Source organism: Macaca fascicularis, chromosome 17, assembly GCF_037993035.2.
Source record: "Macaca fascicularis isolate 582-1 chromosome 17, T2T-MFA8v1.1".
NCBI classification, from domain to species: domain Eukaryota; kingdom Metazoa; phylum Chordata; class Mammalia; order Primates; family Cercopithecidae; genus Macaca; species Macaca fascicularis.
The window spans coordinates 102,412,372-102,434,440 of NC_088391.1; the positions used below are offsets into that span (position 1 = coordinate 102,412,372).

Consider the following 22,069-nt stretch of genomic DNA (forward strand, 5'->3'; position numbering starts at 1 on the left):
ACTTATATTCACAATACATAAAGAACAGTCAAAACTCAACAATAAGTAGTAAACAATCCAATAAAAAATGGGCAAAAAGTAAACATATTTTGCTATGGCAAATAAGCACATAAAATGCTCGACATCGGACTGGGGGCACAGTGGCTCACACCTGCAATCCCAGCACTTTGGGAGGCAGAGGCGAGTGGATCACCTGAGGTCAGGAGTTCGGGACCAGCCTGCCCAACATGGTCTGGGCTACTAAATAGACAAAAAAATTAGCCAGGTGTGGTGGTGGGCATCTATAATTACAGCTACTCAGGAGGCTGAGGTAGGAGAATTGCTTGAACGCAGGAGGTGGAAGTTGCAGTGAGCCAAGATTGCACCATTGCACTCCAGCCTGGACAATGAAAGAGAGACTCCATCTCAAAAAAAAAGCTCAACATCATTACTCATCACAGAAATGTAAAATAAAACCACAACAACAAACCACTAGCCACCCTTCAGAACAACAACAAACCACTAGCCACCCTTCAGAACGTCTAGAAAAGAAGCAAACTGAGCACAGCACATGTTGGTGGGGATGAGAGAACGGGAACACGCTGCTGGTGGGAATGCGAAGTGGTGAATTCACAATGGTATATGGTTTATTCACTCATCAACTAATAGAGCTTTGGATTGTTTTTACTTTTTGGTTATGAATAATGCTGCTGTAAATACATGTGTACAAATGTTTGTGTATGTTTCTGATCCTCTTGAGTATATAAGTAACATTTCTGGGTCGTATGGTGACTCCATGTTTAAATGGTGAGGAATTTTCCACACTGCCTTCCAAAGCTGCTGCCACATTATGCGTTTCCACCAGGCAAGAACTGGAGTTCCAACTTTCCACACCCTCATCAACACTTATTATAAATACTTTTTGATCATAGTAAGCTGGCAGGTATGAAGCAATATCTCATTGTGGATTTGATGTGCATTTCCCCGATGACTTATGACGTTGGACATGTCTGCATATGTTTATTGGCCATTTGCATATGTTCTTTGAGAAAATTCTCTTCAAATCCTTTGACCATTTTATAAATTAGGGGACTGGTCTTTTTATTTTTGAGTTGTAAGAGTACTTTACATATTCTGGTTTCTAGACCTATGTCAGGTATATATTTGGAAATCTCCCATCCTGTAGATTGTCTTTTCACGTTCTTGGTGTTGTCCCTGTGAAGGACAAAAGATTATAATTTCAATAATATCCCGTTTAATTTTTTATTTTGTTGCTTGTGTTTTTGGTGCCGTATCTAAGAAACCATTGCCTACTTCAAGGTCGTGAAGCTTTGTGTCTAAGTTTTCTTCCAAGAGTTTTGCAGTTTTAGCACTTACGTTTAAGTCTTCAATCCATTTTCAGTTAAAATTTCTATAGGGTAACAGGTAAAGGTCCAACTTTATTTGTTTGCATTTGGATATTCAATCGTCCCAGCACCACCCCTTGTTGAAAAGACAACTCTTTGCCCGTTGAATTGTCTTGGCACCTTGACTGAAGATTGATTGGCTCTAAATGTGATGGTTGATTTTTTGGACTCTCGTTTCTTCTCTTCCATTGATCTATGAGTCTATTCTCATGCTCAGACGACACTGTCTTGTTTATTTTAGCTTTGTCATAAGTTTCGAAATCAAGAAACGTATCGTCCAACTTCTTTTACAAGTTTGTCTTGGCAGTTTTGGGTCTCTTGCATTTCCATACACATTTTAGGCTTACCTTAAAATGTCTATAAAGAAGCCAGCTGGAATTTTGATAGCATCAAATCTGGGGCATATTCCCATTTTAATACTATTAAGTCTCTTGTTCTGTAAACAGTGGATGTCTTTTTAATTTTTTAGGTCTTCTTTAATTGTTTACAGTAACATAGTTTTTAATGTACAAGTTTTCATTTAATTTGTTCAATTTTTATGCTATTGTAAATGTAATTGGTTTTGAATTTTATTTTTAGATAGCTCATTAGTAGTATATAGAAATACAATCGATATTTGCTTATATCTGAAACATGGCAGAACTTGTTTATACTAATTTTTGTGTGTGTAGATTTTTGGGATATCATATATGCACGGTTAGGTCATTTGTGAATAGAGATGGTTTTACTTCTTTCTTTACAATCTGAATGCTTGTCTCCCCTTACCTAATTGCTCTGACTAGAATATCCAGTACAATGTTGAATAAACTTTTTTTTTTTGAGACGGAGTCTCGCTCTGTCGCCCAGGCTGGAGTGCAATGGCGTGATCTCGGCTCACTGCAAACTCTGCCTCCCGGTTTCACGCCATTCTCCTGCCTCAGCCTCCCGAGTAGCTGGGACTACAGGCGCCCGCCACCATGGCTGGCTAATTTTTGTATTTTTAGTAGAGACAGGGTTTCACCGTGTTAGCCAGGATGGTCTCGATCTCCTGACCTCATGACCCGCCCGCCTCAGCCTCCCAAAGTACTGGGATTACAGGCGTGAGCCACTACACCTGGCCAAAATTCTTAAAAGAACTTCTTTTTTTTTTTTTTGTCTTGTTCCTGATTTTGGTAGAAAATATTTCAGTATTTCATTATTATACATGATATTAACTGTGGATTTTTATATATGTCTTCTCTAAGGTTGAGAAAGTTCCTTTCTATTCATAATTTGTTGATTGTTTTTTATCAGCAAAGGATGTTGGGATTTGTCAAATGATTTATCTTGTGAGTTAACCATGTGGCATTTATTCTTTATTTTATTAGTATGACCAATTTTCATATGTATTCACTTTTCTTTTCTTTGGGATCAGAGTAATACTAGCCTCACAATGAGTAAAGAACTATTCCCTTCTCTTCTGTTTTTTGAAGAGTTTGTAAAGAAAAAGTATTCATTATTCTTTAAACATTTGGTAAAATTTACCATTGAAATCGTTTGGTCTTTGTGGGAAATTATTTGATTATCAGTTAAATCTCTTGTTATAGGTCTATTCAGATTTTTAATTTTTTCTTGAGACAGTTTCGGTAGCTTGTTTCTTTCTAGGCATTTGCACATTTTATCTAAGTTATCTAATTCACTGGCATGTAACTGTTCATAGCATTCTTTTGTAATCCTTTTTATTTCTGTTAGGGGTATTATTCCTTTTTTCATTCCTGATTTTAGTGATTTGAGTCTTCTCTCTTTTTCTTCATAGTCTAAAGTGTATCAATATTATTGATCTTTGAAAAGGGAAAAGCTTTTGCTTTTGTTGATTTTCTCTACTGGTTTTAATTCCTGATTTTACTTGTTTCTACTCTCATCTTTACTATTTTCTTCCTTTTGCTTGCTTTAGATTTATTTTGCTCTTCATTTTTCAATGTCTTAAGAGTGTTAGCTTACTAATTTGAAATTTTTCTTTTTTTTTAAAAAGTACATATTTTCAGCTATAAATACTCTGAAAAGCACTGGCTTAGTTGCATCCCATAAGTTTTGTTATGCTGTGTCCTTGTTTCCAATCATGTCAACGTACTTCCTAATTTCCTTTGTGATTTCTTCTTTGACTCATGGGTTATTCAGGAGGGTGTAAATTGATTTCCACCTTTTAATTTTCCCAAATTGCCTTCCATTATTGATTCCTAGTTTCATTCCATTGTGATCAGAAATCATACTCTTTATTATCTTAATCATTTTAAATTTATTGAATTTTAAATTTAAATTTAAATCCTTTAAAAAATTATATCAATAAATTTAGAATTACTGAATACACTATGGCCTAACATTTAGTCTGTTCTGGAGAATGTTCCATGTTTACTTGAGAACAGTGTGTATTCTACTGTTGGATAAAATGTTCTGTACGTATTGGTTAGGTTTAGTTGATTTATAGTGTTTTTTAGACTTTATCAATTGGTCTTATATCTAATTGTCCTATTCATTATTAAAAGTCAGATATTGAAGTATTTGAGTATTTTTATTAACTATTTCTACCTTCAATTCTGTCAGTTGTTGCTTCATGTATTTTAGCCTCTGTTTTTAAATGCATATTGCTTATAGTTGTTATATCTTCTCGATAGATTGATCTTTTATCATTAAAATTGTCCTACTTTGTCTTTAGTAGCAGCTTTGCCTTAAAGTTTATTTTTAGTATAGCTATGCCAGCTCTTTTTTGGTTATTGTTTGCACAGTATATCTTTATCCATCCCTTCACTGTCAACCTACTTATGTCTTTGGAAATAAAGTATATCACTGCAGACAAAATATAGTTGAATCATGCCATTTTTATTCATCCTGCCAATATCTATCTTTTGACTAGAGCATTTAATTCATTCATATTTTATGAGTTATTTATAAGGTCTGGTTTACATCTGCCATTTTGTTAATTGTTTTCTATATGCCTTATGTCTTTTTGGTTCCCTTAGCTTACCATTACTGTTTCCCTTTGTCCTAAATATATATTTTCTAGTGTACAATTTTAAGTCCCTTGTTTCTTTTAGTATATTATGTTATTGAGTTATTTTCTTAGTAGTTGACTGAGGATTACCATTAGTATCTTAAAATCATCTAGTTTGGATTAATACCAATTTAATTCTAATTGTACACAAAATTTTACTCCTATGCTGTTATTGTCCTATAACTGGCATCTTTACAGAGTCCATGGCTGTCATCACAGATCTATAATTGTTGCTTTGTGCTATTTCCTTTTAAATCAGATAGGAGAAAAACAGGTACAAACAAAAAACACTTTTATGCTGTGTTTTATATTTAGCTGTTACCTTTACTGATGGTACTTTAGAAAAAAATTCTTTATTTTGATGTGAGTTATAGTCTAATATTGTTTGATTTCAGCCCGAAAGATTCTAGTATTTCTTGTAGGGAAGATCTCATAGTGATAAACTCTCTCAGAATTTTGTTTATTTGGGAATGTCTTAATTTTTCCTTTGTTTTTGAAGAACAGTTTTAGATACAGAATTCTTACTTGACTTTCTTTTCTTTAGCATTTTGTAAATGTTATTCCACTGCCTTCTTGCCTTTATAATTTCTAATGTAAAACCAGCTGTTGATCTTGTTGAGAATCTCTCATATGTCATGAATCACTTCCCTGTTGCTGCTTTCAAGAGTTTCTTTGAAATTTTGTCTTTGTTGAAAGATATCCTACTTGGAATTTGGAGAGCTCCTTGGTTATATAGATTAATGTTTTTTATTCAATTTGGGAAGTTTTTTGCCATTGTTTCTTCAAATAGTCTTTCTTCCCCATTTTGTCTTTCCTTTCATGCCGAGACTCCCATTACATATATGTTTATTTGATCATTTTCCATAGGTCTCTGAGGCTCTGTTTATTTCTCTTCATTTTCTTTCTTCTGTTTCTCAGAATGAATAATCTCAGCTGATGTATCTCTAAGTCTGCCAATTCTTTAACCTACTAAAATCTGCTATTGGTTCCTTCTGGTGAATTTTTAATTTCAGTTACTGTAGTTTTTAGCTCCAGACTTTCTATTTGGCTATTTTCTTATAATTTCTGCCTTTCTATTGATATTTTTGATTTGGTGAGACATTGTTCTCATACTTTCCATTGGTTCTTTGAGCATATTAACAATAGAAGATTTAAAGGCTTTGTCTAAAAAGTTCAATGTCTGGGCTTCCCCGGGGATAATTTGTATAAAATACCTTTTTCTTTGTGGGTGGATCACAGTTTCTTGTCTCTTTCCTTGTCCCATAGCTTTTTGTTGAGAGCTGGACATTTTATGTAATATAATGTGCCAACTCTGGAAATCAGATTCTTCCCCTTCTTCCAGGCTTTTGGTTATTCTTTGTTTAGTAAATTTCCTAAACGAATTTTATAAAGTCTATAATTTTTAAAATCTTATGTAGCCAATGAAATCTCTGCTCAGTTATCTTAGTGGTCAACTAATGATAAGACAAAAACGTCCTAAATGTCTGGAACCAAGAAGTCGCCCATCTTTGCTGAGGGTCCAGGTTGTGTGTTCTCACTGTCCTTATAGATCCTGCCTTTAACCTACATTTGGTTGATTGCAATTCTGAACTGTTTCTGATTTTAGGGTTAATTTTTCCAACCCTAGGTTTTCTATTTGTTCCTTCAATAAAGAAGCATTTTAGAATACCTGACTGTTTTATTTGGCTAGAGAATTGTATTTAGCTCAGATATAACAAAAAATAGACATAATGGAATAATCTTAAGAATTATTATTTTTTAATAAGGACTTTTTTTTTTTTAAAGTCAGGTAGAGCAAGATAGACATGGAAGATCTTCCTGGGTCTAGAACAAGACCCCTTCCCCTGTCACCCTGTGAGCCCTGGGCTATACATTGGTTACCTACCACAGTTAGCACAGGCGTCCTGACATTCAACATACAGGTATGTGCACTTGTGTTTCACTGGCTAGGGAACCATGGACCAAAGAGAACTTTGACATCTCTTATCACCCAAAGTATGTGGCACAGCACTGTGCTTACAGGACACACTCAAAAATTTTTTTGACAGTGATGGCAAGAGATTGGATTTCCATACCCAGGTCTTTCCCTGGTTTGTTCAAAGCCTGGAGTATTTATTTACCCTAACTCCTCAAAACAGACGAATTCGTTCTTGTAAATGTAAGGTTTGCGGGACTTACTCTGGCAATTAGTTAAGGCTATCATTCTGCAGAAATCACTTTGTAAATCAGCTTGATTATTTGGCTCCGTTTATATTTGAAAATTTTAATATGGAGGAATTCATTGCCCAACCGAAGACATACGCCCTATTCAAATGCACAGACAAATGCAGACCTCAGGAAACACAACAAGCGCACTCCCCGTACTGTTCCTTTGGATCACGGGTCTCCAATTCCAAGCTCTAGTGGAAATAATGAAATGTCAGCCCTCGCATGCCACAAAATTCAAATCCCAATGAAAAAGAGCGAAAGGCTCTTTGCCATTTGCTTCAATATATACAGAACACAAAACAGTGATTTGGACACCAGCAATTCATGACGAGGCAAGGAAACAAACACACACACACACACAAATCTACAGGTGGGTTTGTTTTTAAGGTCCCTTCACAACAGCAGCCAACAGCCTTGAGCAGCAGGAAACCTCCAGACCCACTTCTCATCCTGCGTGAGTCCTGGAGGCGGGAACGTGGCTGGTTGAGGTTCAAAGACCTGCGCTCTAATTACCAGCGTAATTAGAATAAGAACATGTTGCTCCCTCCAGAGGGGCCAGCCCCGCGCCTCTGCTGCTCTGGGAGAGCGCGTGGTGCAGAATTCCCACGGAGCTGCAAGGGAGGAAAAGCGACCCCACGCTGAGCTGCCAACGTGGTTGTTAGCGCGCCCCGTGTAATTTCGTGCCACCGTTTTGAATGTGCTAACGAGGCACGTTATTCTTAGCCCCGTCGGGGAGGGGATCAGGTTCCTGCACAGTTGTGCTGCTGGCGGAAGTGACTCGTTTTCTAACGACCCCCGTGACAGCCAGAGAATGTCCGTTTCTGGGAGCGCAGCACAGGCTGTGCCACGGAGGAGCCTCGGGCCAGGGGCCTGGTGGGCGCCTGGAGGCCGCTGGGCAGTTGTGGGAGGGACGGTGACTCCCCACTCCGGGTGACTAAGGGCACGCAAACCAGAAGCCGTTTGGGATTGAGATGAATAAGCCACAGTGAGTGGTTAGAAGCAGGTTAGGAAGAAGCGGGGATGAGAAAGCCGAGTAGGGTTCTGGGCTGGAGCCGTTCACTGAGACAGGAACCTTGGGAGAGGTGCGGTGTCTCCCTGGAGTCTTGGTGCAAATGTCCAGAGAGCGGCTGGAACCCCTCGAGGCTACAGCACCTGGACGCTGACCTGGGGTGTAGGTCTGGGAGCAGTCGGCCCTCAGGTAGTTCACTGACACCATGAGTCTGCAGGGGCACCCGGGCTGTTGTGGGTGGTGCTGTGGAGGGAGAAGGGTCTGGTTCTGCCCCCAGAGACTGGGAACAGTGATGGGGTGGGAAGGGAAGGGACCACAGAGCAGGCCAGGGAGGGAACTGGGGGGCTGGGGATCCCCCAGCCCTGGAGCCATGGGTGCAGGAGAACCATCTGCTGGGGGGCCCAAGGAACTGAGCAGCACCCACTGGGAATCATCACCCTGGGTTCTGGGCAAGGGCTGGCTCATGGGTGGGGAGAGGAAGCCAGACCTGGGTGACTGGAAGAGCAGGAAGAGTGAGAAGTCGGGGAAATGGGGTGGTAGCAGAAGGGTCTTAGGAGCAGGAAAAGACTTTACAGAACTCCCCAGGGGAGACTTAGGGAGAGGAAACCCAGAGGCCTGGGGCTCGGCGGGTGGGGGTCCTGAAGGGCATGCACCTTCTCCAGCTTCCCAGACACCATGACAAAAGACATCGTTTTTCGCTGCACAAAAGCAGCCAGAGGCGGGCTCTCCCACGCTCTGGAAGCAAAGGGAATGATCTGGCTAGGGAGCAGCACTCCACTGTGACTCGGTCCTGCTGTCTAGCCAGCCTCCGGTGCTCGCCTGTGGGCCACCCCGGGCAGATCACCTGACTCTCTGAACCACTCTGAACATCAGCCTCTTCATCTCTAAATGAGGGTGCTGGCCGTGTGCACCCACAGGTGTATCCTGAGGTTTGACACATGCAAAAAGCTTAGGACAGTAAATACTAATAGGCTAGTACAAAATAGTGTTTTTGTCACTAAAAAAAAGTGGCAAAACCCACAATTACTTTTCCACCAATGTAATATTAATTGTGAGTGACTGGGTCAGTTTGCTGCAGCTTTCTGATCCCTGCCCAACCTGCAACCAGCTTCCAGGAGGACAGGAGCGGCCTGTGACTGTGGGTCTTAAAGGCAAGAGAACAACAGAGAGGTGTTTCTGGCCCCTCTTATGTGAAATGAAGACTTTTTAATGTGAATTTAGAAGTAAGTCCTGAGAGTGAAAACAAAATCAGACCCTGGAGAACAGCAGAAAGTCCAAAGGAGATGAAGGCTGGGGAACCCCAGGCGAAGTTAAATCAGCCCGACAGGAGCACAGACGCATGATGGGGCACTAGGTGGGAGTGACGGGAGGGCACAAGCTGCCTTCTGGGGTGATGGAACGCTCTGTAGCTTGCTCGGGGTGTGGGGTACTCGCAAACGAGCATTGGTCAGAACTAATTGAATGGTAGCACTTGAGATCTGACCAGTTTGATACATGCTCACTAGGCCTCAATCTAAAAAAGGAAAAGGAGAAAAAAAAGAGTTAGAAACTAAGGGCTAGAGGAAATAAGTGACAGACTAGGAAAGGCTTCTGTAACCAGAATGTGTCTTTTTCACAGGGAGATATGAACCATATGTCTATACACGTGTGCACATATGAACATGAATCTGTGAATGTGCACACACATGCACACACATGTACATTCACACATGCACAAATGCATGTGTGTATACCTGCGTGGGAGCATATACAGATGTACATGCACACGTACACACAAATGCATGTGTGTACACCCACGTGGAAGCATATACACATGTACATGCACACGTATGCACAAATGCATGTGTGTACACCCACATGGGAGCATATACAGAGGTACATGCACATGTATGCCCAAATGCATGTGTACACCTGTGTGGGAGCATTTACATGTGTACATGCACACATATGCACAAATGAATGTGTGTACACCTGCGTGGGAGTGTATACAGATGTACATGCACACGTATGCACAAATACATGTGTGTACACCTGCGTAGGAGTGTGTACAGATGTACATGCACACATGCATGTGTGTATACCCACATGGAAGTGTATACGCATGTACATGCACACGTACACACAAATTCATGTGTGTACACCTGCATGGGAGCATATACATATGTACATGCACAAATACATGTGTGTACACCCGCGTGGGCGCATATACAGATGTCCATGTACAAATACATGTGTGTATACCTGCATGGGAGCATATACAAATGTACATGCACACATATGCACAAATGCATGTATGTACACTGTGTGGGGGATGTATACAGATGTACATGCACACGTGTGCACAAATATGTGTACATCTGCATGGGAGCATATAGAGATGTACAGGCACATGTATGCACAAATGCATGTGTGTACTGTGTGTATACCCGCATGGGAGCGTATACATATGTATACAGGCGAACATGAATACGCACATGTGTATTTATCCACACATACATATACACACACGTGCATGCATATGTATAAACCCAGCACACGCAGATGAAAGAGTGAAAGGGGAGACAGAAAAGTGAATCTGGGCTTTCGCCAACTCACACTTCTGTCTAAACAAGTCAACTGTGGTCCCTGCCCAGTGCATACCAAAAAGGTCTGCACATCCCTCATGGTCCACCTTCTGCATGGACACTTCGCGTTTCCCAACAGAGCCGGGGCCCATTGGAAACGCAGGTTGGGTTCAGAGGTCGGTTTCCATGGCGTCCTGCCACTCTCCAGCTGCAGGTCTTGCACGCAGCCATCTAACTTCCCCACACATCAGCCATCCTCCTACAGCTACAGATGAGCAGAGAAAGGAGAGAACACATGTGTAAGGCACTTATCCTGCATCCAAAACAGACGTGTGCTCAGTACAGGATGGTTTGCATCATCTCCATCGTCATTATCGCCGTCATTGTCACCTCATCGTCATCGCCATCACCATGAAGGGGAAGAGCTCTGCCAGCTCTTAGCCATGATCTGTCTTTGGACCCTAATGGAACAGAGGAAGACAGCGTTACAAAGTCAGGCTCCAGGCCCCACACAGTGGGCAGGCCCTGGAATCCAGGAACCTCCCCCGTTCCCAGTGGGCCCTCAGCTTAGAGAGCAGGAGGCTGGGAAGGCTTGTGCTGGGTACAGGGCCAGGCGGGTCCTGCATGTGTGAATGGGTACAGAGGTGAGAAAGGCATCTAGGGTGGGAGGAGTCACACACACAAAGGCTCTGAGCTAGGAAAGGGCAGACAGCTAGCGGAGTTGGCATGGAGGCCTCTGGGTGTTGTGGCGGTGCCAGCTCGGGCACCCTGTGTCAGTCCTGAACAGAGGAGACACACTCCTTGTCTGCATTAGTCCGTTCTCACACTGCTGGGAAGAACTGTCCGAAACTGGGTAATTTATAAACAAAGGAGGGTTAATCGACACAGTTCTGCATGGCTGGGGAGGCCTCAGGAAACTTACAATTATGGCGCAAGGGGAAGCAGGCACGTCTCACACTGTGGCAGGTGAGACAGCATGTGAAGGAGGCACTGTCAAACATGTATAAAACCATCGGATCTGGGCAGAACTCACTATCACAAGAACAGCCTGGTGGAAACTGCCCCCAGGATCCAATCACCTCCCACCAGGGTCACTCCCTCAACATGCGGGGATTATCGGGATTACAATTCAAGATGAGATTTGGGTGGGGACACAGCCAAACCATATCACCATTCTCCCATGGCGTGCATCGCCATGGGCGAAGTTCACTATACACAAATACAAGCACACACAAACAGTGCATATGCCTGCAGTGCCAGGAAGAGGAACCTGGGCAAGGAAGTGCCAGGAGGTCAGAAGAAGCATTTTGGCCTCTCTGAGGAGGTCACACCCAGAATCTGAGCACCTTCATAAGGATGGAGGCCAAGGTTCCATCTCTACTCAGTTTCTGTGCTGAAACCTACCCTCCAATGCCATAGTATTGAGAGGTGCAGCTTTAGGAGGGGATTAGGTCAGGAGGATAGAGCCTGCATGAATGGGATTAATGACTTGTAAAAGAGGTGCCATTCAAAAGCAGAAAAAGCCCTTACTAGACAAGGAATCTGCCAGCACCTTGAGCTTGGACTTCTCAGCTTCCAGAACGGTGAGCAACACGTTTCTGGTGTTTAACAATCACTCAGTCTGAGATGTTTTGTTATCGCAGCTTCAGCAAAGTAAGATGGTCGCTAGCAAGCCCAGGCTGCAGGACACCCTCTGTACGAGCCAGGTGCCTGTTCCCTGAGCCCCAGAGTGTAGCCATGGCAGCTGTGTCCGCGTGGCCTCAGCCCCCGTGGTGTGGTGGAGTTGGGGAGGTCGTGCTTCCTGGGTTCCTCACTCCCAGGAGAAAGGAGGGCCGGGATAGACATGCCCAGCATTCCTCACAGGTGTACCAGGTCAGGCCTCCAACTCCCCGGGGTAGAGGGAGGCCCGAGTTACACTGGGAGCCTCCTTCAGGGGAGGGCCATCCCCCCAGGAAAGCGAAACCTAAGATGTGATTAGTGGTGATTAGGAGGTGGGCGGAGGACCTGTGTCTGAAAGCCCTCAGGGCCAGAACGCAAGTCCCGCAATGGAAAGAGAGAGAGGGGTCCCGTGGTTGGGCCCAGAAAACAGGAGGACAGGAGGGAACACAACAGTCAGGGGAGGGCCGTGCAGGGGACTCCGCTCTGGCTAGGCCTCTGGGCATGTTTCAGAAGGAAACTCATCACATTTTTAAACGACTTCTGTGGAAGACGTGGAGGAGGGCTGTGGCGGCTTGAGAAGGAGGTCGAGGGAACAGCTAGTGGCTGAGCCACAGAGAAAGGGAGTGACTCAGGGAGGAGCAGGGACAGATGTCGGGCAGCAGGAAGCTCTTGAGTGATTTGGGATGGCAGCTCTGAGATGCCTGGGAGCTACAGCAGGAACCCAGTGGGGACGTCCATGCTTTGAGACAGCAACTCTGTGCTTCCTTCCGCTGCACCAGAAACTGATTGTAAAATGTTGAGATTTGCCCTCCTGAAGCCCAATTTTTATTATTCTTATTTTATTTTTATTTTTTTGAGACGGAGTCTCGCTCTGTCACCCAGGCTGGAGTGCAATGGTGCTATCTCAGCTCACTGCGACCTCTGCCTCCTGGTTCAAGCGATTCTTCTGCCTCAGCCTCCTGAGTAGCTGGGAATTACAGGCGTGCGCACCACCACGCCTGGCTAACTTTTGTATTTTTAATAGAGAAGGGGTTTCACCACGTTGGCCACGCTGGTCTCGAACTCCTGACCCCAGGTGATCCGCCTGCCTTGGCCTCCCAAAGTGCTGGGATTACAGGCACGAGCCTCCCCACCTGGCCACAAACAACCCTGAAGCCCAATTTTTAAATGACGCTAAAAGTGTATCACAAAAGTGAAACAGGCATATCAAAAAGACGCTCTGCATAATAAGGTTGCTGAATCTAAAAACCAAAAATGGAACAGTTTAAGACAGGAGGGAACTGGCTTCCATGAGGGTGTCGGGTTGGACAAATTCCCTCTGAGCGTGTCCTGTCACCGTGATCCCACGGTTGTGGGGCTCACAGGGGACTGCTCCTTGCTCTGGGACGTGGCCGAGAGTTCAGATTCACCACTGTAAGTAGGAACACTGAAAAACTCCAGCTGAACCTAAGAACCCACCTTTGAGCCAGGTTTCAGCCAATTTATCTCATTCTGCAGTTTCACCCTGAGTCACGCTGCACATTCCACGGATAAATCTCAGAGTGTAAACATCTGCTTTGACATCCTCAGACAGAACGCAGATGCAGACACGCCAAAGCTCGGGTCTCATCCTATGCCAGAAAAGATGGGGAAAGAATAGAAAGTGGCATGTGTGATATTTAGTTTGGGGTCAAGGACAGTTGCTAGGTGAGCCAACATCACACACACAACATAGCCCACCTGCATCCCAGTGGCAACCTGGGCCCCCCCACTGCCGCCGTCCCTGCCAGGGCTAATCACGACAAGGATTGGCATATCCCAGTGACAACCTGGGACCCCCTCCCCCGCTGCTGTCCCTGCCCGAGCTAATCACAGCAAAGGGTTGGTGTTACTGGAATGCACTCTTATGTTCACGCTGACTTATCTATCCAAGTGATGGTCCATTGTTATCACAGGGTTCCTTTCTTCATTGGTTAAATCTAGAGTGGTCAGTGGGGTTTAGTTTTTAATTGCCCCTCGCTGATGTACTTTGGAGCACACCTTCTCTGACCTCCATGTAAGCCTGGCCATCAGAAATGCTTTTTGTCCGTGAACAGTGACAGGTGCACTGTGTATGGGAGACAAATGACTAGAATGTGGCATGTTCCTCCAAAGCCAACCCAGACTGGCGGTGTGGAGCTGCAAGGTGCGACGTCACTCTCGCTCAACTGCCTTTTGTACCTTTCAGGTGGGCACGGACTCCATGGAAGCCTGAGCCGCCAGGGGCTTCCCTGGGGCAACACTGCTTCATGTAGGCTCACGAGAAACTCCCAGGGTTCCTGGGTAAGGGAGACACAGCAAGAGCTGGCCTCTGCCACATCCACCTTTGTCACCAGAAGCCCATCTTTAGGGCACCTCTCTCTCAGCTGTTTGAGTTTTAGGGTCTTGCCATAAAACTTCATTAAGGCCTCCTGGGCGAGGCTCAAAGCACCCAGCCCCACGTAGGAACAGGTTCAGAGCACACAGAGAAAAGAGCAAGGTTGCACCCCAAAAGAATGACAGGCGGGGAGACAAATGCTGGCTCTGTCAGCCTGACCCCATTCCCTGGGTGGCCGAGGGGGACGTGCGATGGGTCTTGTGAGGGTGGAAGGCGCCTGAGGGACACTGCACCCATTCCTCTGCTGGCAGTTCACCCGGAGGAGTTGACGTTTTTAAACGAACACGGTCTCTGCTCTTCGGAGTGCGACAGGCTGCCCCTGTCTGCGGAAGCTGTCCCTGAATAGGCTTTCTCTGAGCTTGTTCCCGCGGAGGGCTGGGCCTGGTTTCTAATCGCCCCCTTCACCGGGCTGCCTGCTGCTGGCTGCGGAAAGTGTGGGTTTGGCTGCGTGATGGCCTCGTAATGGCTCTGGTGACGCCCTCTGCATCTTCTCCCAGCGCCAGCCTTTCAACGGAGCAGCACATTATGCCTGGATAAGACTCAAAGAGCAGCTTAATATCAGGTTCTCTGGGGCTGTAATCATGGGTTCAGGATGGAGCAGACTCAGCCTCAGGGAGGCCTCTGTGCAACCCCCGGCTTAAAACGCGTCAACGTATCCGTGGGCACTTTCTGGAGTTAAAGCTCAACTTACACATCTGCCTGTATCCATAGGAAATGAATGAAAATAAACAAACAGATTCCTTGCATTCAGCACAGCGTAAGAAAAACCACATCCTGCTCCCCAGCAGCCGAGGAAAGCCGGCTCACGAGAGCATACAGGGAGAAGAGGCCGGCATTGTGTGGCTGCCAGCGAAGCTCACTTGTATGTCAAATGCAGCACTTTTGTTAGCCCGTTATGTTGTTATTTTTTTTTTCTTCAACACTCCTGTGTCTACTGGGATCTCTTGTTTTTATTCTTTTGGGATGAGATTTTTAAAAAAACCAAAAAACAAAAAACAAAACCAAAAAACAAAAACACACCATTTCATGTGGCCTGTGTGCTCTTGTACATTAAACCAAAAAGAAACCCTGGATCACCGCACAGGAGACTCTCCTCCCCGTTCTCTAGGGACACGCCCGCATGGGGAAACCCTCTGTTCTCTTTGTTTTTGACGGTGTGTTCTAACAGGACGATCTGGAGGAAACGCCATGTTCACAGAACACATTTCTGCAGCGTGGCTCGGAGGCCCACCGCCAGCGTTTGGCTCACTCATGTCGCAAACTAGAGGGGAGGAGGGTGCTGGCTATTTCCCATCTGCAGTCTCAGTTTCCCCACCAGAGGATTCGAGGAAATACTTGGGTGGGCTGTGATGCATCCCGGCATGAAACCCCCAGCACTGACGTTGGAGTCCGGAGGTTTGGACATAGTTGCCAACATCACACTGACTTCCACGCCAGCACCAAGTCTGCGGCTCCCAGGCCACTCGCGCTTCTGAACACAAGGTCAAGGCTCCCACAGTCTCTCTGGGGTCCATAGTTCACTAGAATGACTTGCAGAACTCGGAAAAGCTCTGTCCTTATAACTGCAGCTCTACTACCAAGGGCACGCTGAGGACCTACCAGCAGAGATGCGTCCAGGGCCGGTCGAGATCAGGAGGCTCCCAACATGGGGCCGTGGGGCCCTCTCCCTGTGGAAGGTGGCAGGGGGCACTTCCCCTCCTATACGTCTGCGAGTTCTCACTGGAGCCTCCTTCTGTAGGGATCACTGCCCGGGTGATGAGCTCCATCTCAAGCCTTCTCCCTTTTGGGAGCTCCATCTCAAGCCTTCTCCCTTTTGGGAGGTCAAAGGTCAGCTATACCGTGTGACCCCACCCTGTAACCACATAGTTGGCCTTTCTGGTGTGGCCAGCCCCATGCAGACCCTAAGATGCCTAGGGACCTCCTTGAGTAACAAATTCCTATCACTCAGGAAATTCCACAGGTTTAGATGTTACCTCCTAGGATCCAGGGACAAAGACCAGGCACGTTTCTTACTACGCAACAATAATGGTAAGCTACGGCAAGAGTGTCGTGATGATGAAATGGGAAGATGCAGGTCAAGCATGAGTGGCGGGGCCTGTGATCTGTGCTTTACATACTGATGAGTGCTTAATAAATGTTAGCTGGTGTTGTCTGCACCATTGCTGCGTCATCCCACTCCCAAGTCAAGGCCAGTCCAAGTCCCACAACACATGTTGTTCAGTTCAGGTGCCAGCAAACTTACACGACAGGGTCCATTTGATACATTCTCTATAAACCTATGTATAAACTATCATTTCTGCATGAGCTGAGACATAGGCAAACAATTTTTTTCAATGTTTAAAATTTTCACTGCTTCTCAGAAAAATAGTAGGTTAGAATCTTAAACTATATTTTACTTACATTATCACACACAAATCATGTCATATTCTGGTGTATTTTATGGAAGATTGATTAGTTAGCACTAAAAACTCACAGGCAAAAGAATGAACGCAAATCATTTTCACACTCATCTGTAATTTTATGCTTCTGGTGATACTTTGAAATTAGTATTCTTGTCCACAGTTTCTAAGTAATGATTCTGATGAGCCTCAGAGAGGTAATGTGACCTCCCAAGTTCATAAAGCTGGTCATCGATGCAACATGTCAGCAAAACCACAGCATTATTGAATAGGAAGAAGTACATGTGGTGGCCTTTGGTTCGAGGTATCCAGCGCTGTCCTTGGGTGGGGGAGAAGCAGTGTCACCTCCCGTCCACCACGAGGCTTGCCCTGCTCCAGAGTGGGGTGAGGGGGCGTGCGTGTTCTGTTGCTCCAGCACTTACAGGGTAAGGCGAGGTACCAGGACTCATTTCAGGTACCAAAGCAGATCAGGGGACAGACTGAAATTCTGTAAAAATGTCACATTAGGTGGTCAAGAACTCATGAAATGATTCACTTGCATTAAGGATATACACGCTTTCACTCAGTGGTATGCTGGATAAATATCTTGCAACTGGCTCTCCAGAAAGCAGGAAGAGAGCTTCCTTACAGTGTGCCAGTGTCCATGGTGAAAATGCCCTCACGATGGCAGATTCCAGAAAGCAGAAAGAGCTGACTCACAGTGTGCCAATGTCCATGGTGTAAATGCCCTCAGAGTGGCAGTTTCCAGAAAGCAGGGAGAGAGCTGCCTTACAGCGTGCCAGTGTCCATGGTGCAATCCCCTCACCATGGCAGATTCCAGCCCCACAGTACAACATTGCTGAATGCAGACTTGGGAAAAGCCGTGCATATCAGTCCTTGCAAGACGCTCAGCACACCACTGGTTTCATTCTGGGGCTCCTACCCCTCATGACAATTTTGAATCTTGATTTTGTTATCAATCATGTTTATGTTAGTTACCTGCCCAAGTTACCTTCAGTGTTGTCAGGGTGCCCTATGGATAGGATGGTGAGTGGGCAGACTGTAGAGCCCTCCTGGGCACATGTCACCTTATCTACTTTGAGCAAAATTCTTTGCTCAGCATAAGTCTCCCTACCTATATTCTTACCTAAATCATATTTCTCTACTCTCAATGTTAAATAAAAAATAAATAATTACACTTAGGGAATTTTCCAGTCGGCAAACCTCCATTTCATTCTGACACTGGTCTCCTCGATCTCTCTCATAGCTTGGGTCTTCTGCAGATGTGTAAGAATGCCCTGTAGGACTTGGGGTGGCCAAATGTTGGATTCCCAAGTTCAGGAAGGGCGGGGCTAGCTTTATAGCAATGCATGGAGAATAAAAGTTTGTGTTGATTGAGTTACCAAAACCAGGTTAATAGGACTTTGGAGAGGCAGAACTTTGGTGGAGGATATTGAGGTGTGTGAATAAAGGCATGAGAGAGTCTGAAAGATGTTGCTGAGGGAAAATAGCAAGATGTGACTGTGTTTTAGAGGGAGAGCATGGAGCGGGAGTGGAGTGTTGGAAAGGACCCCAGACCTAGAGCCTGGGAGTGGGGAACCTGGTGAGGCCAGGCTGGAGGTCATGATCTACAGTAAGCAACAAGAAGGCAGTGCTCAACAAGGCAGCCGTGGAGAGCCAAAGGCTGCCGGCAGCCTCTTCATCACCCTCGGGGTGAAGGCAGAGGAAGAAGCAGCCCCTGGGAAGCATGTGGTAAAAACCTAGCAGAGGCTCCAACTAACCCAAAGTGCATCGTAAAATATCATAACAGGATGCCGTGGGGGAATCTACGAAAGACTGTTGCTTCAAAAATAAGAGTCTTTTTTTTTTTTTTTTTTTTGGAGACAGAGTCTCGCTCTGTGGCCCGGGCTGGAGTGCAGTGGTGCGATCTCGGCTCACCGCAAGCTCCGCCTCCCGGGTTCACACCATTCTCCTGACTCAGCCTCCCAAGTAGCTAGAACTACAGGTGCTCGCCACCGTGCCCCACTAATTTTTTGTATTTTTAGTAGAGACAGGGTTTCACCATGTTAGCCAGGCTGGTCTCGATCTCCTGACCTCGTGTTCCACCCGCCTCAGCCTCCCAAAGTGCTGGGATTACAGGCGTGAGCCACCGCGCCCGGCAAAAACAAGAATCTTTTATGCAACAACCGGGAGACCACAGGCTTTCCCAGCCTTGCATTTGAAGGTTTCTGCAGGAATTTCAGCTTGTTTTCACCCAGCTGTGCTTTCTGTGCTTTTGGAAATGATGCCACCCGCATGTATCTGTGTGGCAGCAAAATCCAGGCTACGGCCTTCCGTCATTTTCTTGCCAGAAGCCCGCAGAGCCCACTCCAGCCCGGCACCAGCTCAGCACCTCCCGGCAGGCCCTGGAGGCCACCCATTACCCCCTGGCTAATTGGCTGCCACTGGTGCCGCCGGAAGTCAGGACCAATGTGGCCACCGCCGCCCTCCACTTCCTCCGTCAGTATTTTTAGCGTCTTTTCTCTGCCAGCCCAACTCACAGACATGCCACACGCGTTCGCCTGCAGGAGCAGTTTGGATATTCTGCTGTTTAATAGCCTTCATGCTTACGCAGACCCAGGAGCAGGACTGCGTGGTTGAATATACGGTGACAAAGCCCAGGGACAGGGCGTGTTGCAGGTCAGCCGCTCGCAGCTGCTGGGTACGGGTGGTGTCCACTCTGACCGGCGTTGATTCCACTGGAAACCTGATCCTATCTCGATAATGCGGTGACCCTGGGCTCCAAAAGCTTCCTGCCTTTTAAAGCATTTTTCTTGCGCAGCCCATCGTGACATGACAAATAAGCTGTCCACGTACCGTACCTTCGGTGTGTTCACAGAGGGTCCCCGGCAGTGGACGTGGCTTCTGTGGCCCAGGTTAGAACCCAGCCTCTGTCCCCGTCCATCTGTGTTCTAGCTCACCGTGGTTTCCCAGGCTTAAACAGGTGGACCAGCAAGTCACTCAGAGCCAGTGTTTGGACTGTGGCCCCGCGGCCCCACCACCCACCCCCACCCCCACCCCCAGCAACTGTCACTTTCTCTCTCATGCTGCCCTCTCACTCCTGTGTGCCAGTGAAGGCAGGGTCAGAGCTCCGCTCACAGCTCCGACACTCCAGTGGCTTCACGTGACGAAAGTTTTATTTGTCCTCACTTCGCAGTGCCGTATGTTGGTTTTTGGGCTGGAAGAGAGACCCTACTCCATTCCGTGGTTCAGAGACTGTTGGCTGGAACTCAGCCTCACAGCTGCACTGATGGCGGCTTAGGTACATGAAGTCACCGGTGAGCCAGGAAGATAGTGGATGGGTGTCATGAGCATCAAGCCAGCCTCTGACTCTCCTGAGACTTACGAAGAACAATGCAATTGCTTTGCAGTTCACCTTCTAAAAGCCTTTTATTTTATTTTTATTTTATTATTTCTGTTTGTTTGTTTCTTGAGACAGAGTCTCACTCTTGTCTCCCAGGCTAGAGTGCAGTGGTGTGATCTTGGCTCAGTGCAACCTCCGCCTCCCGGGTTCAAGTGGTTCTTCTGCCTCAGCCTCTGGAGTAGCTGGGATTACAGGCATGCCCCACCACACCCGGCTAATTTCTGTATTTTTCGTGGAGATGGGGGTTTTGCCATGTTGGCCAGGCGGGTCTCAAACTCCTGACCTCAGGCGAACCACCCACCTTGGCCTCCCACAGTGTTGGGATTACAGACATGAGCCACCACACCCAGGCCATAGTCCCCATTCTTATTTGGTATGGGAAGCAGTGATTCAAATTTTAAAGGTTCCAAATCTACCACCTCATCATTAGTTGGGAGCAGGCATTGCCTGGCCACTGCGCACCTGGCACGCTTCCAGACACTGACCCTGCTGCAACACTTTATGATCTCTCTGTGGCCGTGTTGAGCTGATTGAAATGGAAGAATTTCCCTGAAATCAGAATTGTAATCTGCAAAGAGACTTCCAGTTTTGATCCTGGTCCCGGGGCAACATCGTACTTAACTTTGAGACTTAGCTCTCATGTTACTTCCCTCTGAAGCCTCCCAGCTCTTTTCTTCCTCTCCTCAAACTCAGTTCCTGGGTACCTACATTTTCCTAATGACCTGCAAATCCCCATGGATCCCAGATCTGGGTTATGCTGTCCCTGGTGTTTCATCTCCCACGATGCAAGCCCTTGGGATGGTGGCTGCTCTCTCTGCACTTGGAGCAAGCACCGTGCACACCGTTGATGCTCAATTGATGTCTATGAAACTGAACTAGGTCATGGCCTCAAATACAGCTACACAGAATGGGACTGGAGGCCTGAAATGCTGCCTGTGCCTCGTGGCTTCTATCAGAGGGGTCATTACCAAGGAAATGGAGAGGGGCTCAGTTCTTGACCCTAGTTCTCATATTTCTCAAATTTTGAGAAAACAGTTCTTCAAATTCTGCCTGTGTCTCTTTTCCTTTTTTTTTCATGTTTAATGTTTGTGGGTACATGAGATATTTTGATACAGGCAGGTAACGTGTAATAATTGTGTCTCTTTTCTAATGGACAAATGAGCTTCTGTTCTGTTGGGGCCATTGTTAGGGAAAGGAATTCTTCCCTGAAAGGAGAGGGCTAATGTCAGCCACTGAGGAACGGGCAGATGGCTCCAGGGACAGAAAGCATGCAGTGGGGCAGAAGCCTCAGCCCAGGGGAAGAGAGGCCCTTCCTCTGCCTGGCTGTGCTCTTGGAGGCTTAACCCCAAGGCTACAGGGACCCTGGTGGTGCAGAAGGAGAGGCTTCTGCTCCAGACAGGCCTGCCCAATGGAAGGGAGCTGGCCCCAGGCGCCTCCAGGAAGGTCACATCTGAGGAGTCGGGGCTGGGTATCTCTCCTCTGCAGTTCTCTCGCCCCAAGCCTGCAGGGAAGTCACGTGAACACAACAGCCTGGTCTCCTGGGAGCTCTGGGAAGTCCAGGTGTCTGAACCTTGCTTGATCTGGAGATATAAGAGGGAGAGGCTCCTGGGGCCCAGGGGTGTTGATAGCCTGATGGGTGAGAAGCGCAAGTGGGGAGAGTTTGAGAAGTGAATATGCTCCCTGCATGGTAGGATGGTGGGCAAAGCTCTGCGTATTCAACCTGGCCGCTGTCTTCGTGGGGCAAATGGACTGATTCCTTTTAAAGAATAAGTAGATGTCAAAGATGGCATCTAGCAACAGATTCTTCCTTCTCTGTGCACTAAAAGTGGAGATTTCTTGATCTCAAAAAGAGGAATTAGAAAGTAGTAAACGTTCATACTTTCTCTTGGCAAGATATAAAATTTTGCAGACTTAAACCATAAGATGTAAAATACATTCTGTAAAATATAAAGTGTGAGCATTACATATTTTTGTACGTGGGCATCACACGTATACACACACATTCCCTCCGAGGAGTGAATCAGTAGCGTCTTCTGATTCCTCAGGAGCAGCATAGAATGT

The 22,069-nt window shown here is 46.1% G+C and overlaps 1 protein-coding gene and 1 long non-coding RNA gene across 5 annotated transcripts in view; both read left to right on the top strand.

Moving 5' to 3' along the window:
* LOC102133047 (uncharacterized) overlaps positions 1 to 22,069 on the top strand; it is a 697,922-nt gene that overhangs the window by 487,584 nt on the left and 188,269 nt on the right. The window lies entirely within an intron of this gene.
* LOC135968046 (uncharacterized) lies at positions 7,277 to 15,200 on the top strand. Its single transcript, XR_010582475.1, has 3 exons — positions 7,277 to 7,461; positions 14,039 to 14,133; positions 14,939 to 15,200. It is a non-coding gene; the product is annotated as an uncharacterized lncRNA (long non-coding RNA).